The 23,974-nt window shown below is 42.2% G+C and overlaps 1 protein-coding gene and 1 long non-coding RNA gene across 3 annotated transcripts in view; both read right to left on the bottom strand.

The window, feature by feature from the left end:
* Positions 1-23,974, bottom strand: part of CPM (carboxypeptidase M) — a 75,273-nt gene that overhangs the window by 26,931 nt on the left and 24,368 nt on the right. The window lies entirely within an intron of this gene.
* LOC116667675 lies at positions 1,396-12,523 on the bottom strand. Its single transcript, XR_004324642.1, has 3 exons — positions 12,512-12,523; positions 10,923-10,928; positions 1,396-4,725 (listed from the first exon to the last, which is right to left on the bottom strand). It is a non-coding gene; the product is annotated as an uncharacterized LOC116667675 (long non-coding RNA).

The following is a 23,974-nucleotide window of genomic DNA, read 5'->3' on the forward strand; positions in this document are numbered from 1 at the left end:
TTTTCACACGAATGGCCCCTAAATGAACTGCAAGACGAGACACTTACCTTGAATAACCTCCATGGCACAAAGTCTAAGAATGAAACCAACCCATACACCTGGAGACATCCATGCAACACTTTTGGAAGGACAAGCCTCTTGAGGGCTTTCAACCAGCCTCTCCAACGAACACTGGCTGTCTCTGGCTTACACCAGAGTGAATGCACAAAGGACAAACTGTTGACTTTTCAAAGCCTGATTGCCAAGGTGAGGGTAATTTAAACAAGATTTTTTTTTTCCTCCCAAGGTTGGATAGGCTATCTTTATTCCCTGAAGTTTCTGCTAATACCAAATGTGCTAAAGAGTTTTGAAATGCTCAGCCACTTTGTCTTCACTTTAACAAAGTAAATCAAACCTGGATTTCAAAATTTTCAGTATCTATAGTTAGGAGCTCACCTGGGGCTTCACACAAAGCCCAGATGGGTTTGCCTGCAGGACCAGGAGAAGTCTTACAATCCAGGAGGCTTCACAAAGATCCACAAGACACGGAAGCGGACAGTAAGTGCTAGAGAACACCCTCGGCTTTCAGAAGTAGAAGGTGAAGCTTGGAAAATGTACAGCTTCAACAGGTAGAAACAGGAAGAGTGTTGTTCCCACATCAGAACCACCTGGATCCTTGGAACCATGCCAACCCCTGAGCCCCAGCTCCTAAATCAGCCTCTAGGGGGAAGCCTGAAATCTGCACTTAACAGGCTCCCTTGGTGATCTCTGAGTCCCCTGAGAGTTTGCAAGCTGCTGAGACTGGGGCAGTGAATGTCCAGATAGATTTGGGAGGAAGTCCATCTTCAGGTAAAATCATCTCATGTTACATATAATCAAGAACAGGTTTCCACATTAACAAACACACTTTGACTGCGTCTTTTTAAAAGACTGCTTAATATTTTATTACTTGGATGCACTACCATTTATCATCCAGTGCTTTCTTGTTAGGTGTCCACTATAAGTAATTTTATGTAAATTACAGCATGTCCACTAAAACTGTGTTCAGAATTTATAAAGTAAAAATATTTTATCATGTGAAAGAAATCAGAATGCAAAACTATATAACTGCAGCCATGTAAAACAGACTGGTCATTAAAAAAAAAATATCATGGAAGGAAATAGCTCCACAATATTTAAAGCTTTAAATGGAATAATGGATGAGCCCCTCCAAGAAGTGAAACTGACACACTGTCCGTGATAAGGGGCCAAGTGATAAGGTAACAAAACTAATTTTTTCACTTTTCTATCCTTCCAGTTTTTTTTTTTAAATAAAATACCAACTCATATCATTTATTACCTTCAGATACTATGTGGCTGGGACTCCACTATGCACTTTATAATCCTTGATCTTTACAACACCTCTGTGTGGCGAGTGATATCATAATTTATTGTTAAGGAAACTGATTTAAGTGGCAGAACCAAAGTTCAAACCCAGGTGTGTCTGAGTCCAACATCTGTGTTTTTCTGATGACTCTAGGCTGCCTCAATCTCCCTGAAAGTACTGGAAAGGCCAGAACCCACCCCACCTGGGGGGAGGTTCTCTCAGCATCGCGTTGCCATGCTTTGCACCTGGAGCATGCTGCAGGCTGCTACCCACTGTGACGACTGAGCCCAGGCAGGACACCTGAACTGAGGGCTACCCCATAGGGACATTCTGTATTGGGTGCTGAAGTAACAACCCATCAGCCTCTCTCTACTCCCAGAGTTCCAGCAGGACAAGCCCAGAGAGAAGCAGACACTGCGTGGGTGGCCTGGTCCCAGGAGCAGAGCTGCAGTGACGATGAGGCATGTCACATGCATGTCCCACCCACGAGGCTCTGGTCTCCAGAGTGATGCATCAGCTGTTTCCCAGACTTGTGTATTTCTCTGTGTGTCCTTACAATTCCCTTTTGACCTAAGTCAAAGCTTGGGAGAGCTTGCTGGATGCACTGAGTTCATGTCCTCACAGATATGGGAAGAACAGCGCTACCGGCAAGGCAGCCATTAAGGCTGGCGAGCTCCTCCTGCCTTCCCGAAGAATAATCCAAAGGTCTGACACCCAACCTTCAGTCTCCCTCGTTACCCACACAGCACACAAAGCCCTACGTCAAGTCATGTCCGCAGGAGAGTTGAAAACAGCACATTACTTCAGTCAGGTTAAACACTCAGCCTCCCAAGTCGCATATTCCCGGGCTCGGAAGTGGAGGAACAGGTCCCTGATAAGTGGCCCGTGACGAAAACAAAACTGACACAAGTAACAACAAACAAAACAGGGCCAAAAGTTTCCAGACTGGCCACGCCTGCATAGTAGTAGCACTCACAGTTACGTACACTCACCACCCTGACAACCGTCAGCGGTGGGTACAAGTGTTATCCTTTCACACAGGGGGACGCAAGCTCAGGTGAGCTCACAAGGCAGTGGTTCTCAAAGTGTGGCCCCATCAGTGTCACCTAGGAACTTGTTAGAAATGCACGCTCTCACTGAATCAGAGACTCGGGGGGTGAGGACCAGCGGTCTATGTCTTAAGCTCTCCAGGGGTTCTCCTGCACACTAAAGTTTAAGTACCACAGTAACAAAGGTGGTCTATCCAGAGTCGGCTTCATCCTTAACCACTATGCTGCACTGCTCCAGGCACCTAAGGGATGGAGAATACCAAGGAAACATGAGCCTGGGCCCCAAGCTTGCCATGTGCCATTTCTGGTGTTGGGATTTTTGCTTTCCCCCCTTGGAGGAATTGGAAATGGAAGGAAGAGGCTGAAGGGACACCATGAGGATGGTTTGAGGAGTTACAGCTGTTATTTCCTCCCTCTGGAAGCAAATCTAAAATTGGTTTGCAAACTGGTGGACCGGTTTGTCCCCAGGCTGCTCTCTATTCAAAGACTACAGCCAAGCCTTGGTGACTTTGTCCCAAAGTTGGGAAATCTGGAACTGGCTGTACTTCAGAGATCTATCTGCCAGGTGTTTCCCCTGCAATAAGTTTGTCTACTAGTCAACAAAGACTAGGCTAAAAAAAGTAGAGTGGGTGGAGGAGCAACATTAGGAGAGACTGGACAAAACCCATCTGTTCTGCACATACCCTGTCTCTGGGACATAAAATTCACACACACACCCTCCCTTCACGGCTAACGGTCCAGCGTTCACTGTGGCTCCTCCACTAAACTGGGGGTCTGGCCAGCCAACATGCACACCTAGTCTGTCTGTTTCTGTTCTTGCTAAGCTGAGAACCCATGCTTGGACAGACGCGATTCCCGCCCCCACATCAGCCACGTGACGAAATTCCTGACCTTGTTCATGAACAGAGGAGCCTGTCAACAAGGGGTTCAGGGGTAGAGGAAGGAATCAGACATCCTAGGGGTCCTGTTGCTACTGTGGAAAGAGCAAGTGCCCTGTTCTGCTGGAAGCAGCCTTGGGCCTGGGCTGTTTCTTTTGCCTCAGGCAATTCCATCTTCAACCCAGGGTCCTGAGTTTTGTAGCTCAGTTTGATCCAGGGATAACAGGGACTCAGGAGACATCCCAGGACTGAGAGAAAGGTGCTCAACGCCAAAATCTGCTGCAAGGGAATTTCCCACTGCACAGAGATCTTGGTGTGGGGTCCAAAGTAGGGCCACCTGCTGGTTGAGGGTTAGCCTGGCCCCAGAGAAGGCTGTGGGACTCAGTGGTCACCAGAGCTTCTGCGTGGGTGTCAAGCCTGTGTGCTCTGGATCTGGGAAATATGTCTGCCTGCACTTTTCCAACTGGTCCACCAGCAGTAGATCCCAATGGCCACCTACCTTAGAGCCAGCCTTCCTGGCTTCTTATACTGATGGGACAGGCCTGGACAAGGAAGCTTCAATCAGCTGAGGGTGCCAATCCTGCCACTGTCGGGGGAAGGGCTGGCTGTTTCCCAGGACCACGTCACTGTCATCAGTCTTCACCAGTGACTTGTTGTCTTCCCCGCCCCACCCGATGGCTGCACCACTGCCATCATCTATCCCCTGCTCAAGTTCTAATTCTGTGTGACTTTTCTTTACACATTTTTCACTCTTTGAGATTTCAGGTTTAATCATTTACTTGTGTGACATCTATCTCAACTAGAACGTAACACAAAAGAGCACTGCCCATGTGTGTACCATTTTGTTCCATTTGCCTGTTTTGTTCACTGTTATATTCTCAGCACCTAACAGTGCCTGGTGCATAGTAGGTGTTGGATAAATATCTACTGTAGTATTTCCAAAAGTAATTGGTGCATCTCTAGGATTACTTTTTCTTGGTAACCACTGGCACATCTGACCCAGATTCCTCCCTCCATGTTCAGGGTCCCACCACCACCTGACCTCCACCTGCATCACCCACTACCTGCTAACACAAGTGCTCTGACTGGCGCCGGGCTCCTCTCTGCACCATTGACTCAGCCTCATCTTGACTTGTGTTGTCCTCAGCCTAAAATACATCGTGGATTTTCTGCCTTTTTTGTTTGTTTGTTTCTCAAGAGAAGTGCAGGTGTATTGAGGTTGGATGGAACATTAGGGAGATTAAGTGTATTTGGATAAAAACAAACCAAAACCAAACCAAAATGAAAGAACCCCTCACTGCCCTCACCAGTGGGAACGTATTTGTTTAATATCACAATTTCCTGTCAGATGACAATGAATCAGGTGCCCATGGGTTTAATAATAACATTTCAGCTCTTTGCCGTGTCTCCCAGTAGGAAACTGTGTAGAGGTCCTTTGGCAGATTGTGTGGACCTTGTGGGACCAGATCACTTGTATAGGTCAGCGGTCCCCAATCACACCATCATCCGGGACCCCTTTGATCATTAACTACTCCCACTAAAATGAACAAACCAAACTCAACCTATGTTTGGAAGGCCACTGCTTGTAAAGCGGCTCCATTTACAGGTTGTAATTATTTCATTACCCATTTTATGTTAACCAGAGACATAACTGTCAACCTCAGCTTTTGATTACCACCTAACCAGTGTTTCTGCCTTTTCAAATCCTATGCATTTAACTATAAAAAGTTTCTCCAAGCTACTCTGACGCTCCTGATTTCTCCTTTTTTAGAATATTTCTATAAAATGACACCACAAGCATTGCCATTCAGAAACATCCTGGTCAATTACATCTCAATGAAACAACCAGCCAACCAACCAACAGCCTGCCTCTCAGCCCGTTTTCCAAGGGTTTAACGTGGAAGAGTCCTGTTTCCTCAGCAGTGTTGTCAGCATCGCCCGAGCCGTCACGGCCTTCTCCCCAACTGGATCTGCCTTATAAACAGGGCCATCCACCAGGGTTTAGGTCACCTTCTTAGCAAAAGCCTCTGTATCACAGGTGGTCCATCATTCAGTACCCTGTTGAAGTCAGGTGTGGTCACATGACTTGTTCTGGCCAATAAAATGTGGGTAGAAATGACAGATGTCATCTCTAGGAAGAAACTTTAGGAGCCAACACATGGTTTGCCATCTCATTTTCCCCATCACAGCTCAGGCAATGTTTTGATAGAGCTGCTCTGTCAGCATGGGTCCTGGAGGAAAGATGCCAGGGAACAGAGCCACTAGCAACAATGGACAGATAATGTGAGTAAACAGAAGCTTCTCTTTTGCTGTTATAAACCACTGAGATTTGGAGGTCTTTCATTTCTGCAGTCTAGTCTAGTCTGTGCTGTCTCATGTGCCCTCTGTAACCAACCCAAACCCAAATTATCTCCCCCCTCAGTGAATGCTCATTGTTCATATTACTGACACTGGTGTTTGTTGAGACAGAAGTTCCCAGAACACTAAGATTGTGTGGAGGTGACTCAGAGGTGAGGGAAGTTTAGAACCTCTGCTTTAGAACTACTCATCTGGGCAACCTAAATGTCCATCAACAAATGACTGGATAAAGAAGTTGTTATATATACATAAAATGGAATACCACTCAGCCATAAAAAAGAATGCAATAATGCCATTTGCAGCAACATGGGTGGATCTAGAGATTATCATACTAAGTGAAGTAAGTCAGACAAAGACAAATTATCATATGCTATCACTTACATGTGGAATCTAAAAAGAAATGATACAAATTCTATTTACAAACCAAACACAGATTCACAGACATAGAAAATAAACGATGGTTACCAAAGGGGAACGGAAGGGGAGGGGTAATTAGGGATTGGAGATTAACAGATACACATAACTATACATAAAACAGATAAACAACAAGGACCTACTGAATAGCACAGGGAACTATATTCAATTTCTTAGAACAACATATAGTAGAAAGAATCTGAAAAGAAAAAAAATATGTGTATATATGTATAAGTGAATCATTTTGCTGTACACCTGAAAATAACATTGTAAATCAACTACACATCAATAAAAAGTTAAAAGTAAAAAAGACACAAATGAATTTGTTTACAAAACATAAACAGACTCACAGACATAGAAAACTTATGGTTACCAAAGGGGAAAGTATGGGGAGTGATAAACGTGGACTTTGGGATTAGCCGATCCAAACTATGTATAAAACAGATACAATAAGCTCCTACCGTACAGCACAGGGAACTTAACTCAATATCTTATAATAAACCACAATGGAAAAGAATCTGAGAAAGAATATATCTACATGTATGTATAACTGAATCACTATGCTATACACTAACACAACACTAAATCAACTATGTTTCAATAAAAAACAACTACTCATCTGGCACAAATTATACATAAGCCTCATTCACATAGGAGCATTGTTTAACTATCTTCTCAATCCAAATGATCAACTGTGAAACATGTTGTACAGTTTTGTTTCTATAGCACCAGAAGCTGTTACACACACTCACAGTGTCTACTGATTGAGGGTAGACAGCCAACACATCAATATTAAAATGCACTGAAAACACTGTATTAAAAAAGAATGTGGTAGCAAGACATCACTGGCAAAGCTGATTTCTTGGCATTCTTTCTTGGGTCATCTCATTATATCTGCATGCATCATCGAATAGTAGCTGTAGGTGGGTAGAGGTGACTCCAGAGCTGAGATAATGCCTTGAACTCTAGTAGTGCAAAGGTGGGCATGAGTAGAGCAAAAAGGACCTACATACTTGCCATGTGCTAAGTAAAGAGGGACAGTCTCAAGCAAGGTGACCAGAGGCCCTCTCAGGATGCTATGAAATATAGCCCTGGACAAAATGGTAGGCCAGGACCTGCTGGAACACAAGCCTGCTTGACAACAGGAACCAGCAACCAGACAGCAAAGGTTTTGGCCAAACCTGAGCTCTGAGACCAAGCTGAGAGCAGCCACCAGCATTGTGTCCTGCAGCTGCAGCCCTGGTGGCTTACATGCAGCTTCCCAAGGTGACCAGACTTGTTTGCAAATACTTATAGGAGCTTAAAATCAGGTACATCTTCACTGTGTTAGCTACCATCCTGTACAATGGCTCAACCCTTCACTTTCTCATTTATTCATTCAACAAATAGACCCTGAATGCCTATCCTGAGCCTCACGTTAGGTCAGCTGAAACAAATGTATAACACCAACTGATTAGATTGCCCCCCAAAACACCAGCTTTTTATTTCTGACACCACTTTCACCATTTGAAAAAGCCAAGGCCAAAAGAAAAACAATGTTTGGTAAACTTTCCGTTATTTGGCAGGGGGGTTCATCAAATGTCAATCAGACTGCATGGCTCCACTGCTTATCCTGTGATGGACGGGTCCCTTTCTCTCCCATGACATCAAGGTAGAACCTAAGCCCCTCAGAATGGCACCCTGACCTCTCATGGACTGTCCCCCTGGCCGCCTCCAGCCTCCAGCCTCCATCACACACTGGGCTCTAGGCATTCTCAATTAGCTGTAATTCCAAAAGGAGCCAACACCTGCTTCAGTACCTATCCGTGCGTGCTCTTTCTCTCCCATGGACAGTCTTATCTACCTCATCAAAGTGGCTCACTTCCTCTTGCCTTTCAAGGCTCAACCACAAGCTGACCTGCCCCTATCCATCACCTTTCTTGCCCTTCTCCCTTGATCCTATATTTTACTGAGAGCCTGAGTTGCTCTCCTTTTTGAACCTGTCCTATAGCATTTCTGCAAGCCCTCTCCTAACACTTACTAAAATCACAGGTTTTCCTGCAGACAAGGGACTGTATATGCCTGTGTTTGCAGCATCTAGTGTAGTGCCTGGCACGTACCTCGTAGATGACAGATAAGTGATTGCTGAATGAATGGATGGTTGGGTAAATGACCAAGGAAGGAAGTCTAGTTGGAGCCAAGGTCACCCTAGTCCAGGACTGAAGGAAGATCTGCAGCTAAAGCTATCCAAGGTGGGCTCTGAAAAAGATCCAAGTTTCTAGATCAGTTCCAGGATATTTAGACCTTCTTGGGGGTATTTCCATACAAGAGAGTGCTGAGATCCAAACAAAATTTCTGAGTTCCAGTTAGACTCTTCCATCATCATGGGGAGATGGGATTTCATTTGCTTATACATTTGTCTCCCATGGGACTAATGTTCTGAAATGATAACTGAGAAATATAGATGTTAGGTTCTATCTCTTTGCTTCCTGAACAGGTCAGTGGGGAGGTTTGGGGGTTTCAATTTCTATATCAGGGATTCTTCTGATTTCTTGGGGATATTAACTTTTTCTTTTTCTTTTTTTTATTTAAGTATAGTTGGTTTACAATGTTGTGTTAATTCCTGGTATGCAGCATAGTGATTCAGTTATACATATATATATATTCCTTTTCATATTTTTTTTCATTATAGGCTATTACAAGATACTGAATATAGTTCCTAGGGCTATATAGTAGGACCTTGCTGTTTATCTATTTTACATCTAGTATTAGCTTTTTCAATTGAAAAAAGAAAAGGAAAAATATGAAGATGCACTGAATTCTAAGACATTTTCTTTTCTTCTTCTTTTTTGATTCCAAGACTAGTCACAACTCCCAGAGAAGCAGAGTCTCATTAATCACCAACCATCAACCAAAACAAGAAAATGGCAGGAAATTCTCTGCCTTCCTCCTCTTCCAACCCTACCTTCTCTACTCCTCCCACTCTTTTCCCAGGTCAGAAGCTGAGAAATCTCTTCTACTTCCTCAAATGTTAAAAAATTTTAAGCTATAAAAGAAGTTTTTTTTAAATTGAGTTTTTAAAAGTAGCCATAATTCTCATGTCCCAACCACCGTAATTTCTCTGTTCCCTTCTAGTCTTTTTTTCATACAGAGACAAGAAATTTGTTTTTAAATCCCCAAAGTGAAAATCTCTCGAGGTCTCATACTATAAAAAGCTGAGAACTTCCGTTTTGGGGCCCTTGGGAGAGAGGTCAAACAAAATCAGGTCGTCTTTTTGAAGCAACAATAACCAAGTTCAGTAGTAACAGCCAAGTTGAGTATCATCATAAAGTACAAACAGGTACTTGAGATTTTTAAAAAACTACTACTTTAAAAGATCAATAATGACCGCGAGCACTATCTGTTTCTTGACCGTTGGTGGGTTCTCATTTATGGTTTGCCAGGGGCATCTTGGTTCAGTGTTGGTGTTTTGGTTCTTTCTCCCCAGTTGGCGTTTTTATTTCTTATAAGTTTCTGTAGGTGTCACAGAGCTGTGTTTTATGATGGGGTCAGTTCGGATCCATTGCACCCCCTCCACCTCCCCGCAACAACCCCCAGTTTGTTGGAGGCCTGCTTGTTCTCACTGCCTATTTATTGCTACCCTAAGAACTCATCTTTTAGTGGCAGGGGATAATGGCAATTAGTTCACTAGTTTCCTCACCTCATAAGCTACTTTGGAAAATAAAGACTCTTTTCTTTCAGTCATCCTACTTGCTGAGTTTGTACCTAGAAGGCTTTCATTTGAAAGTGAAGCAAGCCAGGTTCCAGGAAGGATGCCGAACTCTGGACAGTTGGGAGAAGCCCTGAAGTTGCCAAAATGAGGTTTCTTCAAGGTCTAAACTTGACTTAAAACTAGGACATTTGATGCATTTGTGGGCTTAACAATGGTGGACTTCTCACTAGAGTTACTAGTATGAGATTTAAGTCTCACTAATGGATCAACAGTTTGGTAAGGACATCTAAACTGGGATTTCTACAGCATCACACATGCCTCAAAACAGTATCTCAGAGTGGGGAGGGTATAGCTCAGTGGTAGCTTAGTGGTAGAGTGCATGATTGGTACGCACTAGGTCCTGGGTTCAATCCCCAGTACCTCCATTAAAACAAAGAAACGAATAAACCAATTACCCCCCCCCCCCAAAAAAAGAGGCTTGAAAAAAATTTATTTAAAAAGTTTTAAAAAACCTTAGCATCTGAGCGTTCTTGAAAGATGCAGTGTCCCTTTAGTGGCCCCTTACGTCATGACGTGTGCAGATTTTACAATCAAATTGCCAGAGTTTAAACTCCAGGTCTGCCACTCACTAGCCATGTGGTACTGGGTAAATTGCTTACTCTCTCTGAGTGAATCCGTTTTCTCATCTGTCATAGGATTAATGGTACCCACACCTCATGGGGTTTCCAGCTCGTTTAATGCTCACGAGCTTATCAACAGTGCCAGGAACATGGCACGCAGATGTTTGTTTGAGGGCCCTGAGTGCACAGAACTGGCTAATGACAATCTGGGCTCTACAGGCCCAGCAGCAGGACAATGACAGAAAAATTTCAAAGGTAAACAGTGTCCCTAACATCTGGGTAGAAATTCATGCCAACCATCAGCAGAAATGTACCTTTCAGAAGATCTGTAGATCAGTTGAGATAAACTAAAACTGACTGAAGCTTTAAAAAAATTGAAGTGTGGATTCATAGAGCGGAAAGGGCTACCTGGAGAGAACATGTCCTTCAGAATCGATTTTGACAGCATAGAAATTGTCATGGACATTCAAGCCACCAGACATCATGTGAATTTAAGTCCAAGGACTGACTCTCATTCAAAACTCCCAGAGCAAAACACCTAGGGATGCCACTGAGCCGAGGGAGGACAGGAAGCTGGTCACCTGGGCTGTCTGTGCCGAACCATAAACACGGCTTTCACAGCGCAGGAGTTCTCACGGGGCCTGTGGCCAAAGTGATTGAAGCCATCATGCAGACTTTAACTCTCTCCAGGCGAGTGAGGCTGGAAATCATGTTAAGACCTCCAGTCTGGCCCTGCCGTGGAGAGAGTAACTCATCACCGTAGGAGGGCAAGCCGACAGCTTGTCAATAAGGAACCAGTTCATTAGGAAACAGTCAATGACATGAAATTGGTTCAAGAGGAGTCGGTCAATGTCAACAAAAGGTAGTGGGGGACTGTCCCAGGTTACGAGACTAAAGAGATAGAACACTGTATGCAATGTGTTTTCAATCCTTGATTGGACTCTGAGCGAAAGAAAAAGTTACAAAAGGCATTCTTGGAACCATTAGAGAATGTGAAAAATGAAGTATACTGTTCACTGAGTAATTATGATTTTCTTAATTTAATGGTGTGTGTGGTTAGCAAGAAGTCATTTCTAGGTGGTGCATGCTTAAGTTTTTGTAAATAAGCATGCTGTTTATTATTTCTATAGTTTAGCAAAACCTATAAATAAAGCTCATGAGGGAGATAAAGCAAATGTGGCTAAATATGAATAACTAGTGGATAAATAAATGAAGACTGTGAGTATTTATTTTACTATTTTTGCAATTTTCTCTAGACTTGAAAATTTTCAAAATAAAAAACTGTGGGGCGAGGGGGAGTTTTTAAAAAGGTAAAAAAAATCATGGTCTGATCCACTGACTTCTGCAGTTTGCAAAGGGTCAAGAGAGGTCAGAGTTGTTCACTTGAAAAGTGAAGCCAGAGGGAAGAGGGGAAAGGAAGCTCCAGGGTGAGAAATTCATAGGCTGCCTCTTTCTGATGAAAACACAGAACTACACTAGAAAAGGGGTTAAGAAGTTACTATGTCAATTATGCAGAACCAAACATTAGCTTATTACATCGCCATATATATGAGAAAGAAAAATCATCTTGACGCAAATGTGAATGTTCAGTAAAGGACATTTTTAAACCTCTATTACAATCAGAAAAAAAAACTACAGACATATTTTAAAATCATATGATTCATGTGATCATTGAGCTTTCTGGTCACCAAGTCATTAATTTAGCAAAGGCCAAGTGATTAACATGGGATGAAAACAAGGAATCACGGGGTCAGGGTATAGCTCAGTGGTAGAGTACGCATGCTTAGCATGCACGAGGTCCTGGGTTCAATCCCCAGTGCCTCCACTAGGAAAAAAAAAATAAGAAATCAGTTAAGCTTGGGTGTTGGGCAGTTTTAATCTTGACTTTGATGTCTTCCTCAAGATTGGGCTTTGGATGAGGGCAAAAAGAAATGTAAGTGGTTGAATTGTTCTCTCTGCCTCAGTGTGGTCAGTCCTCTCGCCTGGGCTTTGGGTAGAAGAGATTACAGGAGAGGAAAGGGTGAGGCAGGGACAGGGCATGGCTGCTGAGAAGGAAAGGATGAGAGAAGGCCTGAGTGTCATCCAGCCTGTGTACACTGACTCAGAAAGTTTGTGGCTTCCAAGGATCCTTTCAATTTATTCTTTAACACAATCACAGCACATGTCTGTTGCCAGCAAATTTAAGCTACGTGATAATCTCTTTCAACCTCTTTCAAAGGAGTGGTGTGAGATTCCTTTACGTTTCTAGCTCTGTTTATTTTTAATATAGTCAAGACAATTATGAGCATAGCTAACACTATAGTTCTAGAGCATTTAAACCATGAGTTGGTGCTAATTAATTTCTGCAACAAAGTAACATGTCAACTTCATTGTAAAGTCAATACAAATATAAATATTTACTTAAAAAAAAAAAAAAAAAAGAAAACCAGTACAAGAGTCAGTGCTCCGGCATCCACATCATTGCAACACCCAACCTTCAGAAATCATCAACAGATTTCTCAAGCTTACAAAACAATCAGTAATGATGCTTTCGGTAGACTCATTACTGTCACTCAATGAGGGGCCTTATAGGGTGAGCTGCTTTAGTAGGAATTTCTACTGATTTGGGGTTTTTCCCAATGTTGCACTGAGAATATGATTATTAGGATTACAGAGAGGGTAGCTCCTATTTAAATGATGTCATAATCATGGAACCTGAGGAAGAACTCAAAGATTTCAGGAAATCATATTTGCCTTAAATATTGATATTTTACATAATTTCCAAAGTGCTTTCACACGCTCCCTCTTATCATTTAATCCAACAGAAACCCCATGAGATAGATAAGTTAAGTATCTTATCCTCATTTTACAGATGAGGGAATAGGCTCTGACAGTCTGGGGTTTGAACTGGTTTTTTGTTTTACTCTAAGATTAATGTTTGTTCCACATTATGCTCCTTAATGGAACTTCCTCTGTTACCATCTTAGAGGCAATAGATGTTTATCTTTCTGAGGACAAAGAACTTGAGGCATTCAACTCCCAAAACAAAGCAAGAACTTCATCTCCCCGCCCCTCTCCCTACCCAACAAATTGGGAGTTCGAGATTTGCTGATACTAACTACTATATATGAAACAGGTAAACAACAAGTTTCTACTGTATAGCACAGGGAGTTATATTCAATATCTTATAGTAACCAATACTGAAAAAGCAACTGAAAAGGACTATATGTATGTACACGTATGACTGAAACATTATGCTGTACATCAGAAATTGACACCACATTGTAAACTGACTATACTTCATTTAAAAAAAAAAAGAAAAAAAAAAAAAGCAACTCTTAGTAAGTCACTTCTCCAATAGCGGCATTAGACTCATCAACGATAAGAAGGTTTGGGAATGTCCCGTGCTTTTCTTTTGTGTCTAGAAGAGTTTTGAGACACTAACTCCTTACCGTTCAAAGTCAGCATTATCTGCAAAGTAGATCTATGCACACACAAAGAAACTAGCATTTATTCTGGAAGTCGCTGTCTACCAACTATTTCGCTGGCTGTGTGTGTACAAGTGACTGGTCATAAGTCCTTCCTAAGCTGAAGATCATAGTTTGAGCAGTGCCGTCTTGTACCCATGACCGCAGCTGAGGCCCAGGACGTCTAAGGGAGCAATGCTGAATGTTCAGGCTCTGAACTCTCTGCCAGAGCATTGCATGGGCCACCGCCACTGAACATTCAGGGTTAGAAAATCCAGATCCGACTTTTCAGCTTCAAATTGCATAACTAGCTTGCATCTCAGATCAACTCCTACCTTAAAATGTTGGTTGGGAAATGCCCATTTCTAAAGGAGCATGAGGAAGGGCAGCTGTTAATGAGCCACCTGAGCTTACTCACCCACTAAAGCACATCTTATCTTGAACTTTGTTGTTTATATATATTTAATTAACAATTTATGCCGGGCCAATCTCACAAGGATACGAGGCCGCTTGATCACGTAGCACACGGCTCACTGGCAAACTGTTCTCAAAAGTGGGCCGGGTGCCATGGCCAAAGGCCTAGAATCAATTTCATGGACATAAATTTCTGAGGCAAGTCAGGCTTCTTGAAAGGTACCTACTTTTCCATGGGCCATGGCACAAGAGCCTTAGTGATAATTCCAAATAGATAGAAGGAGCCATTGCAGAGACTTTTTGACTGTAATAGACACTTTCTACAATGGGTCATCGCAGCCCTGGTTCATCTCACATCTGGGGAACAGTCACAGCTCTGCACATATCATGTGCAGCACACGGTGGCCAGCCTTTATCCTTTCTGACACTGTGCCTCTGTTTACGTCTAAGAGTAAGAAGTTTGTAGAAAGGGACCTTGTTCAACCTGTCACCTATTTCCCTTTACCGTGCTCCACCAAATGGTTGGGCAGTATAGATGGGGCAGATGCTTATGAGAGGATGGGTGACAAGATTGGCCAGGGTTTTTCATTGCTCAACAAGCCAGCAGCGCTCAGCCACAGAATCACTCATAGGCAACATCTTGAGACGATCCCAACCATCCCTCAGAATTAGGTGCGCTCTTAGAGGCCAGTGGTAAAGTGCTGTTTAACCTGCCCACCCCACTTAACACACATGTACGTGGGCATGAAATGGTATGAGAAAGGCCCACTGGCAAAGCGGGATGGGCAGGAAGCAGTACTAACCATGGCATTTGTATTTGGGTGGAAGGGGAAGAAGAGACAGTGAAGGGTGTGGATGGTGACAGTCATGTGTGGAGGATTTCAATCCAATGGAGATACACTTTAGTAGACTAGAGCCAGGCCTGGAATTTCTTCACTTTCCATTAAAATGCAGAAAGTTTTAAACACCTCTCACGCATGCATGAAGAGGATTCAGAGAAATCGGGTTGCAGGCATTTCATACAGTTGTTTCTGCATTTTCGTGAAGTTTTGAAATCACACAGGCTAGACCTCTAGGTGCCCAATGTGCTACAGTGTGACTTCAGTCATTCTCCAATCATTCTTCACTCAGTTCATCCTGTTGATGGCCAGAGTTAAGCAGGGCAACGGCAGACTAGGTCGGCAGCTTCACTGTGCTTCTTACAAGCAGCTCTCTGGACCGCCTGCAGCAGAACTAACGGGGGTGTTTGTCAAAACTGCAAACACATGGGTCCCTCCCAGGATGGGAATCTCTAGATGTGAGTTCAGGCGTTTACATTTTTTACAGTACTTCCGCTCGCTATAATACACACTCAAAAAAAAAAAATTCAGGGAAACACAATATACATATACAAAACATTGTACAGCTCACTGTGGATTTTATAAACTGAACACACAGATGTTCGGCTACCACCTAGACGCACCCTACTCCCAGGCACTGTCCATGCCCTACTGTGGATTTATTCATATTGTTGTATGTGAACGTAACTCATTCTCAGGGCTGAGTAGTATTCCATCCTGTGATGCGAACCAGACTGAGAACCACTTCCTTCCAGAATGCACCATACCATCCCTGCGTGGATAATGCCACGTTGGTATCTAAAGGTACGTTGGTATCTAAAAGCTTCTCAGTTTTACCATCAGGCTAAACTTTGCAGGAACTACGAACTCACGTTGCAACTGAAGTCAGAGGGTTGCTCTGCAGTGCAGATGGGCCAGCTGTTTTTTTTTACTTTAAAGAGGCTCCTTCCAGGGTGATCTGATAAACACAGAGGCAATACAAGTATCTTTTCCTGACACTGGTTTTTCAGTTCTGCCTCATGGGCGCTCAGAGAATAGCAACTCTTTCCTGACCATGGCGTCTGCTGAAACAGCCAGTGTGGAGGCAGCATCAGCATAGTGGTTATGCCTACCTGGAACCTGACACCTAACTCCAGCTTGTGATTCCGCTGCTTCTTGTGTGAGGCTGAGCCCCTGTTTAACGCTGGAGCCTCAGTTTCCTCATGTGTAAAATAAGGCTTCTGTCTGTACCTTCTGGGGTTGTTATGAGGAGTAAACAATCTAGCATTCGAAATGCACTACAACAGGGCCTGGTACATAGCAAACAAACACACGCATTTGATAGACGTATTGGTTTTTGTTTCTTTTTTAATGGAGGTACTGGAGAATTGAGCCCACGACCTCATGCATGCTAAGCACACACTCTACCACTGAGCTATACCCTCCCCTGCCCTGGATTGGTATTTTTAAACTCATCAGTGTAGCAGAGACACTAAAGGCTCATATGGGTCCACTGGCAAGGGAAGAAGGGTACCAGGGTGGTTCTGAGTGGGTGAGCTCAGACTAGTTCCCACTCTGCCCCCTTGAAAGAATTACCTACCAATGGTTCATTCCTTTGTTACCCTTATTTCTGCTACACAACATTCTCTTTCTTGAATCTAAAAAAGTGCTAATCAACATGCCACTTTCACTAACCCCAGGTAGCCAGAACTAATGGGAACAAACTCAATCACTAATTCAGGGTTGGATTATCTTTAAATAGGGTATTATCCCAAACTCATTTTTGTCCCAAATGATGAATTACCAAATTCTATTATATTACTACTAGAAATACCGAAGAATCTAACCTCTGATTCACTCTGGCTTTTTTCTTGTTCTTGTATTCTGAAGCTGACATTTTGTTTATTTGAGATGTTTCATGTATTTCCTGAGTTGCTGTAGCTCCCAGGACACAGGGTCAACCAGGGATTCTCTTTTTGTCCCTGTCCCCATCTAGATCCACGATGACTCAAATTTACTCCACAGTCCACAGCCTTCTTTTCCCATCACTTCACTTTTTCTCCTCTGGACACTCACTCCCTAAGTATCCTTTCAAAATCCTCATGACTCTTTCTGCTGACAAAAATCATACATACTTAAATAAAAATTTGAACACCCCCAAAATATATACTGTAGGATGTGAAATCCATCCACATACCACCCCGCTCAGCAAAATAGATTCCAGATGGATTCAGGTGCTAAATGTAAAAAATGAAACTATAAAAATACTGAAAAAGTATACAATATGTTTATGACCTTGGGGGTAAAGAAGGCTTTTTAAAATGAGACATAAAACATAAAAGCATCAAGGAAAAGATTGATGAATGGCCTCATAAAAATTTAAAACTTCTGTAAGGTAAAAGATGTTGAAAACAATGTTTAAAGACAAGCCACAGAAATGGGTGAAAATATTTGCTACCTATATAAAAAAGACTATCCAGAATATCTAAGAAGGCCTACACATAAGTAGAAACAGGCTAAAGGCATGAGGAAATAAAAATGGCCAGTAAACGTCGAACATAAATTCCACGGGGGCAGCAATTCGTGTTTGCTCACTGTTGTCCAGTATCTAGAGCAGAACCTCGATGTTTATTTAATGTGAAGTAAATGTGAAAACATGCTCATTCTAATTTTCAATCATGAAAAGGCAATTTTGAATGGAGACATATCTTATCCATTGGATTGGAAGAAACTTAAAGTATTGGTTAGGATGTGGGGAGATGTACATATATGTGTGGTGCTGGAAGTATAATATTACATCTTCTTGAAGGGCAATTTGTGAGTATCTACCAAGTACAAGAATACATGTAACTTTTGACTTAGCAATGCCTACCTTGGGACATTACTGAGCCCATGTGTGCGTTCAAGGGTACCACACAGCACTGTTTGAAATAACTGAAAGTTATAGAGACCGAAACACTCACTAATATAGAAATGATTAAATCAACTATAGTACAATCAAACCAGGACTAGTATGGAGCAGTTTAAAACAATGAGGTATAGGGGGAGGGTATAGATCAGGGTAGAGCACATGCAGAAGGTCCAGGGTTCAATCCCCAGGACCTCCATTAAATACATAAATAAATAAACCGAATCATTCCTCCCCCAAAAAATTTAAAAAGAGACAAAGAAAAATAGCATTGATTAAAAAAAAAAATCTAAAAAAAAAAAAATGAAGTATGCCCACAGGTACCAACCCCCAACACACACAAGTGGAAAAAGGCAAGTGGCACAACAATACTTAGAAAGCAATTCTGTGCACGTGTTCCCTATATAAACGCATAGAAAGAAGTCTGGATATGAATTTTTTCCTTCACGTATATTCTGGAATCTTCCTATGTCAAAACAAAAATCTACCTCATTCTTTTACAAAGGTTGTACAATGTTCCATTGACTGGGTATTGCACAACTGAATCAATTCCCTGTTTATACATGTATGGTTCATCCTGAACAGCTTTATTGAGCTATAACTCACATACTATACAATTCACCCACTTCAAGTGTATAATTCAATGGTTTTGGTATATTACATTATTCATTTTTAAAGATTGTGATAAAACATACAACATAAAATTTGTCATTTTAACCATTTTAAGTATACAATTCAACAGCATTAGTTAGATGACTATCATTTTTGAGTTTTGCTATTATAAATAAATGCCGTCAATCTACACCCTCATAAACACTTTGTGCAAATGTGTTTCTCCATAGGATAGAAAGCTCTCATCTGCTGAAGGCCAGTGATAAAGGGTGATAAGGAGAAATCTGGATGGGTCTTTTCTAAGATTACTACATTATTATTAAACATGATTTTAAACCTCTTAAAGAGATACGAGATTTTTCCAAAGCAAATGCAAAAGTGGAAAAAGGAAAACTCCTCGTTTTCCTATGTTCACTCAAATACATAAATACAAGCCAATCAAAGCAAGAATGATCTGTCATCCAGCATCTGAGCCTGCATATGCTCGATTCCAACAGAATCAGTCACCTGGTATCTGACAGCTTACCCTGAGTCTTTTTTTGTCAAACATACCGCAAGCAATTGGACCCTACGTAGAGACATGGACTTAGTATTAGATCTGCTTTCCCAACCTAAAATTCACAGTCTAATTAGAGGGTGATCTTTGGCAATTCACTTAACCCAATGGTCTCATATTCCCCTTCTGTAAAATGGAGGGTCCAGTCCAGAGGCTATAACTTGTATGGCCCAGGTCACAAGGTGTGCTGGCAGGAATGAGGTCAGCCTAAACCTGCAGGTGTGCCCAGAGCCAAGCTCTACAAACTGGAAGCTCTGGTCTGAATGTGCCAGCCACTTGTTTTGTGGCCCTGGGCAAGTCACTTAACCGCTGGCAAGTTCAGTCTCTAAAGCTGTCAACTGACATTTACCTTCTAGGCTGTTGTGAAGATTCAATGAGATTAAGGCACAAACACCTCCTTCTCTTGTGCTTGACACCAAAGATGCCCTCAGTACATGGTAGTGGTAGCTTCAAGTGTTTTAAACATGTGTCAGTGCCATGATTCCAAGTTGCCAGTTAATACAACGGCAATGGCAGCATCTACTTCTATAGTATCTATTATGTGCCAATCACATTCTGAGCACTTAATATCTATTAACTTATTAGCCCTCTCAACAACCCATGAGGCAGATGGTATTATTTCCATTTTACAAAAGAATAAATAGGCACAGAGGGTAAGAAAGACTTGTTCAAGGTCACAATTACTGAAGAGCATAACCAGGATTTGAACCCAGGAGACCTGTATTCTACAGGGTCTGTGTTCTTAACCACTATTAACCTGTCTTCTTATTTACAAATATCTGTGTATTTATAGTGTGGATATAAATATGGAATTTCCCCCTATTCTGATAGCTCCCCACTTTCAATATCTGATACTGACATCCTTTTCTTACCAAGATTTAAAAAATTAAGATTACTTTGATAGAACACTCAAATGTCACCCTACTACCTAATTTAAAAGCCTGTTTTTAAAAAATGACTGCCAAGTGAGAACTTGCTTTAAAGGCAGCTATAAAAGGAGTGAGTGCAGGAGAGGACAGTGTTAAACTTCTCATTGGTTACTGATGACCTCTAAGATCACACTATGATTCCTATGAGGCTAAGACGTTTTGGAGCTCAAATGCTTGGAGATGTGGTGTCTCATACTGGGCATACTCTACTCCATTAGCTTACTCTATTTCCCTGGAGTTTCAAAATTGGGAACAGTTTCTCACTAGACCACATGTACCTTTAACACCAGCTTATATATGTCCCTTAGAGGAAATACTGTTTGAACTGCTCACGGAGCAAGCCTCCTTGTTTGGCAGCCAGAGATTCTGTTAATTTACCCAACAGAAAAGGTTATTTTTGTTTTCCTTTCTTAATTCCCTCCTATCTCCATCTCTAGCACACAGGGAACAGCTTTCCCCCTCTAGCAAGTGGGACCCCAGTGGTGAGGAATGACACAATTACTTGTCTGACCCAAACATCTGGTTCCTAGGATGCATGAGAGGAGCTGAGGCTGGCTGGGGCATTTTAAGCATCCCTATGCCACACCAGCATCTTCTCCTCCCGATGCTGAGTGGACTCTGTCCTGCCTTGGGGACTTGACGTCTTATGCACAGTCTCCCCCCAGGGGTCCTACAGCCATAGCATCTAAGGTGCCTCAGTCTGTGCACACAGGAAAAATCCAGAGCTCCTGATGGCCAGATTCTGCCCTCTTTCACCTAGTCTATCAATGGAGTCTGAGTAAGTCTAAATCCCCGGATGTACTCCTGGGCCCAGGCAAATCAGTAGAAGTGGTTAAGCATTTTGAGGTATTTAGAGAGACTATGTCTGCCCAGAGTAGAGCAAGGATGTGAGTGTGTGAAGGCTCTAGAGTGAAATCTTTTGCCTGACCCAACACATAGGTCCATCAACCAAGACATTCTTATACACACAAGCTCCTAGCATTTGATCAATTTATTGGCTTGATATACAGAATATAGTCAATATTTCCTAACAGATACAATGTTGCTTTGATCAGCCTTTGTAAACCATCACATACATATGTCCCATGAGAACACAACATTCTGAAGGGGAGGAACTGATACCCCTTGGCACCCACCAGATTGTCTGGCAAACTGCCTTGCTTCTGGCACTTCCTCAGTCTATACTTGCAACGGTTCCATAATCAATTCCCACCCCAGGGACATGGAACTTTTATTCCAACAAAATTGTATGTGAAAATCCAATGGTAAGAAATCAAAGTGGAGCTCCTCTGGTATCAGGAAGGGAACCCAAGCTGTTGTCTGTCTCCTTACCCACTGAGATCTCCCAAGTCACTGTGACAGAAGCTTCTAGGTTTTCAAGACCATTTGGAAAGTGGAAGAACCATAACTTTGACTCCTGGGTTTGAGTTCCCAGCTGTGCCCCTTAACAGCTAAGATGCCTTGGGCAAGTCACCTTTTCCCCAAGCCTCAGTTCCCCATCTGTAAAACAGAGATAATACCACTGAATTCCCAGATTGCTGTCAGGCTTTAAAATAATGCCCAGTATATAGTCAGCATTCAATAAAGTGTACAACTTTATTACTAATGCTCAAACACCCCTTTTTATTCCTTTTGAAACATGCTTTCCCAAGGACAGAGGACAGAATGTCCTATGGAATCATAGTTCCCTGGGGGCTACAAATAGTGCAACTTTAGTGAAGAGTTACGTGAGTCAAAATATTTTCCCTATTTGTCACTGTCCTTTGAACAATATGTTCCTGTCCCCAAAACCCAAAAACTATCATGACAAAATCCTTCTGAAACTTTTTTATTTTCCAGGAAGCACACACTAAGATACCCTAGATGCTAAGAAACATTCGAAATCACCATCAACTCTTTATTCTTGGTGGTGTACAAGGCAGTCCCAGCTCCTCAGCACTCAGTGCCCCAGCTGCTGCCGGCAGCAACCTCACCCTTTGCCCCTTACGCTCCTGTCTGTTTCCCCACTCACGTTACTGGGAATTCCTACCCCTCACCTGCCTGCCTGCCAACAGTCAAAGCTTTGTTCAATCATCAGCTTCCCCGATAAGACTTTCTCGACTTTCCCAAGAACCCTGGAGGCCAGGCCTTTGAACATTCACAGCCATATTACAGTGCTTTTCCCGTTAAGGTGACTGGGTGTAAAGCCCCAGCCCTTGTTCCTAAAGGAAAGGTCCAGGTCTTGTTCTTCGTATCCTCCTGCCTAGGTTCTGGTAGCTAACAGGAGTGTTAAGAAACAGCTGTTGAATGAATACAAAAATGAATTCCTGGAAGATGCATTTGGGTTGGTAACCCCAGTCTTTCAGTTACCAAGATATAATTTTGGATCATCAGTTTCTTCAGCTAGGAAATCTATTTGTTCTCAGCTCTAAAATGGGAAAGTAAATGACCTATCAGAGTTTTTCTATAGCTTAAATGAGGAAAATGTGTCAAGGGCCATAAAGCAGGATGCCAGGCACATTACCGGCACTTGGTAAACAGCAGCTACACTTCTTTCATTTTCCCACACTTGCTGCTCCCATTCAATATAGCTTACCTAGAAAATGAGACCAAGATGAAGCCCCCTCTCAGTGCTGCTACAAACTACCTGAAAAATTCAAATGCTTGTACAGTTGGCCCTTAAACAATTGGGGGGGGGGGCGGTCAGGGGTGTTAACCCCTGAAATCAAATTTACTTGATCCCCTTCCTCCTGCAGTTCCTCCATATATGTGGTTCCACATCAGAGGATTCAGCCAACTGCCAATCATTTAGCACTGTAGTGTTTACTACAGAAAAAATCCACTGTTGTTGTTCAAGGGTCAACTGTATTCGTAACAACAATATTCCAATATTATTTAAAAATAGAAAGTATCTGTTCCTATCTTGTGCACTGTCGGCAGGGATGTTAATCGGAACAGCCACTATTAAAAACAGTATGGAGGGTCCTCAAAAAAAATTAAAACTAGATTCTGCATATGAGTGATCTCATACGGTATTTTTCTTTCTCCTTCTGGCTTACTTCACTTTGAGTGACATTCTCCGGGAACATCCATGTTGCTGCAAATGGCGTTATGTTGTCAGTTTTCATGGCTGAATAGTATTCCATTGTATAAATATACCACATCTTCTTTATCCAGTAATCTGTTGATGGACATTTAGGCTGTTTCCATGTCTTGGCTATAACTACCGTATGATCCTGCAATCCCACTGCTGGGTATATACCTAAAGGAAATGAAATCAGTATCTCCAAGAGAGATTTCCACCCCCATGTTCACTGCAGCATTATTTACAACAGCCAAAATAGAGAAACAACCTAAGTGTTCACAGATGGATGAATGGATAAAGAAAATGTGACATGTACATATAATGGAATATTATTCAGCTCTAAAAAAGAAGGAAATTCTGCCATTTGTGACAGCATGGATGAAATGAGGACATTATGCTAGCTGAACTAAGATAGGGCTATGATCTCACTGATATGTGGAATATAAAAGAACTCAACTCATAGAAAACAGAGTGGATTGGCAGTCACCAGGGGCTGGAGATTGGAGGAAATAGGGAGATGTTGATCAAGGGGTACAAACTTTCAGTTAGAAGATCTGAGGATTAATACACAGTGTGATGACTACAGCATATAGTGTGATGACTATATTATATAGTATTAACAATACTCTATTGTACAAAGTTGCTGAAAGAGTAAATATTCTTACTACCACCACCACAACAAAATACTAATTATGTGAGAAGGCTGTGTTAACTAACCTTACGTGGTAATCATTTTACAATGCGGGTTTATCAACTCATGTCATGCACTTTAAACGTACACAATGTTATTGCCAGTTATGTCTCAATACAGTTGGAAAAAAACTAAGTATTGTTCCTAGGTGCTCTGACATTTCTCTATGAATTCCAGATTT

The sequence above is a fragment of the Camelus ferus genome, chromosome 12 (genome assembly GCF_009834535.1).
Source record: "Camelus ferus isolate YT-003-E chromosome 12, BCGSAC_Cfer_1.0, whole genome shotgun sequence".
NCBI classification, from domain to species: Eukaryota; Metazoa; Chordata; class Mammalia; order Artiodactyla; family Camelidae; genus Camelus; species Camelus ferus.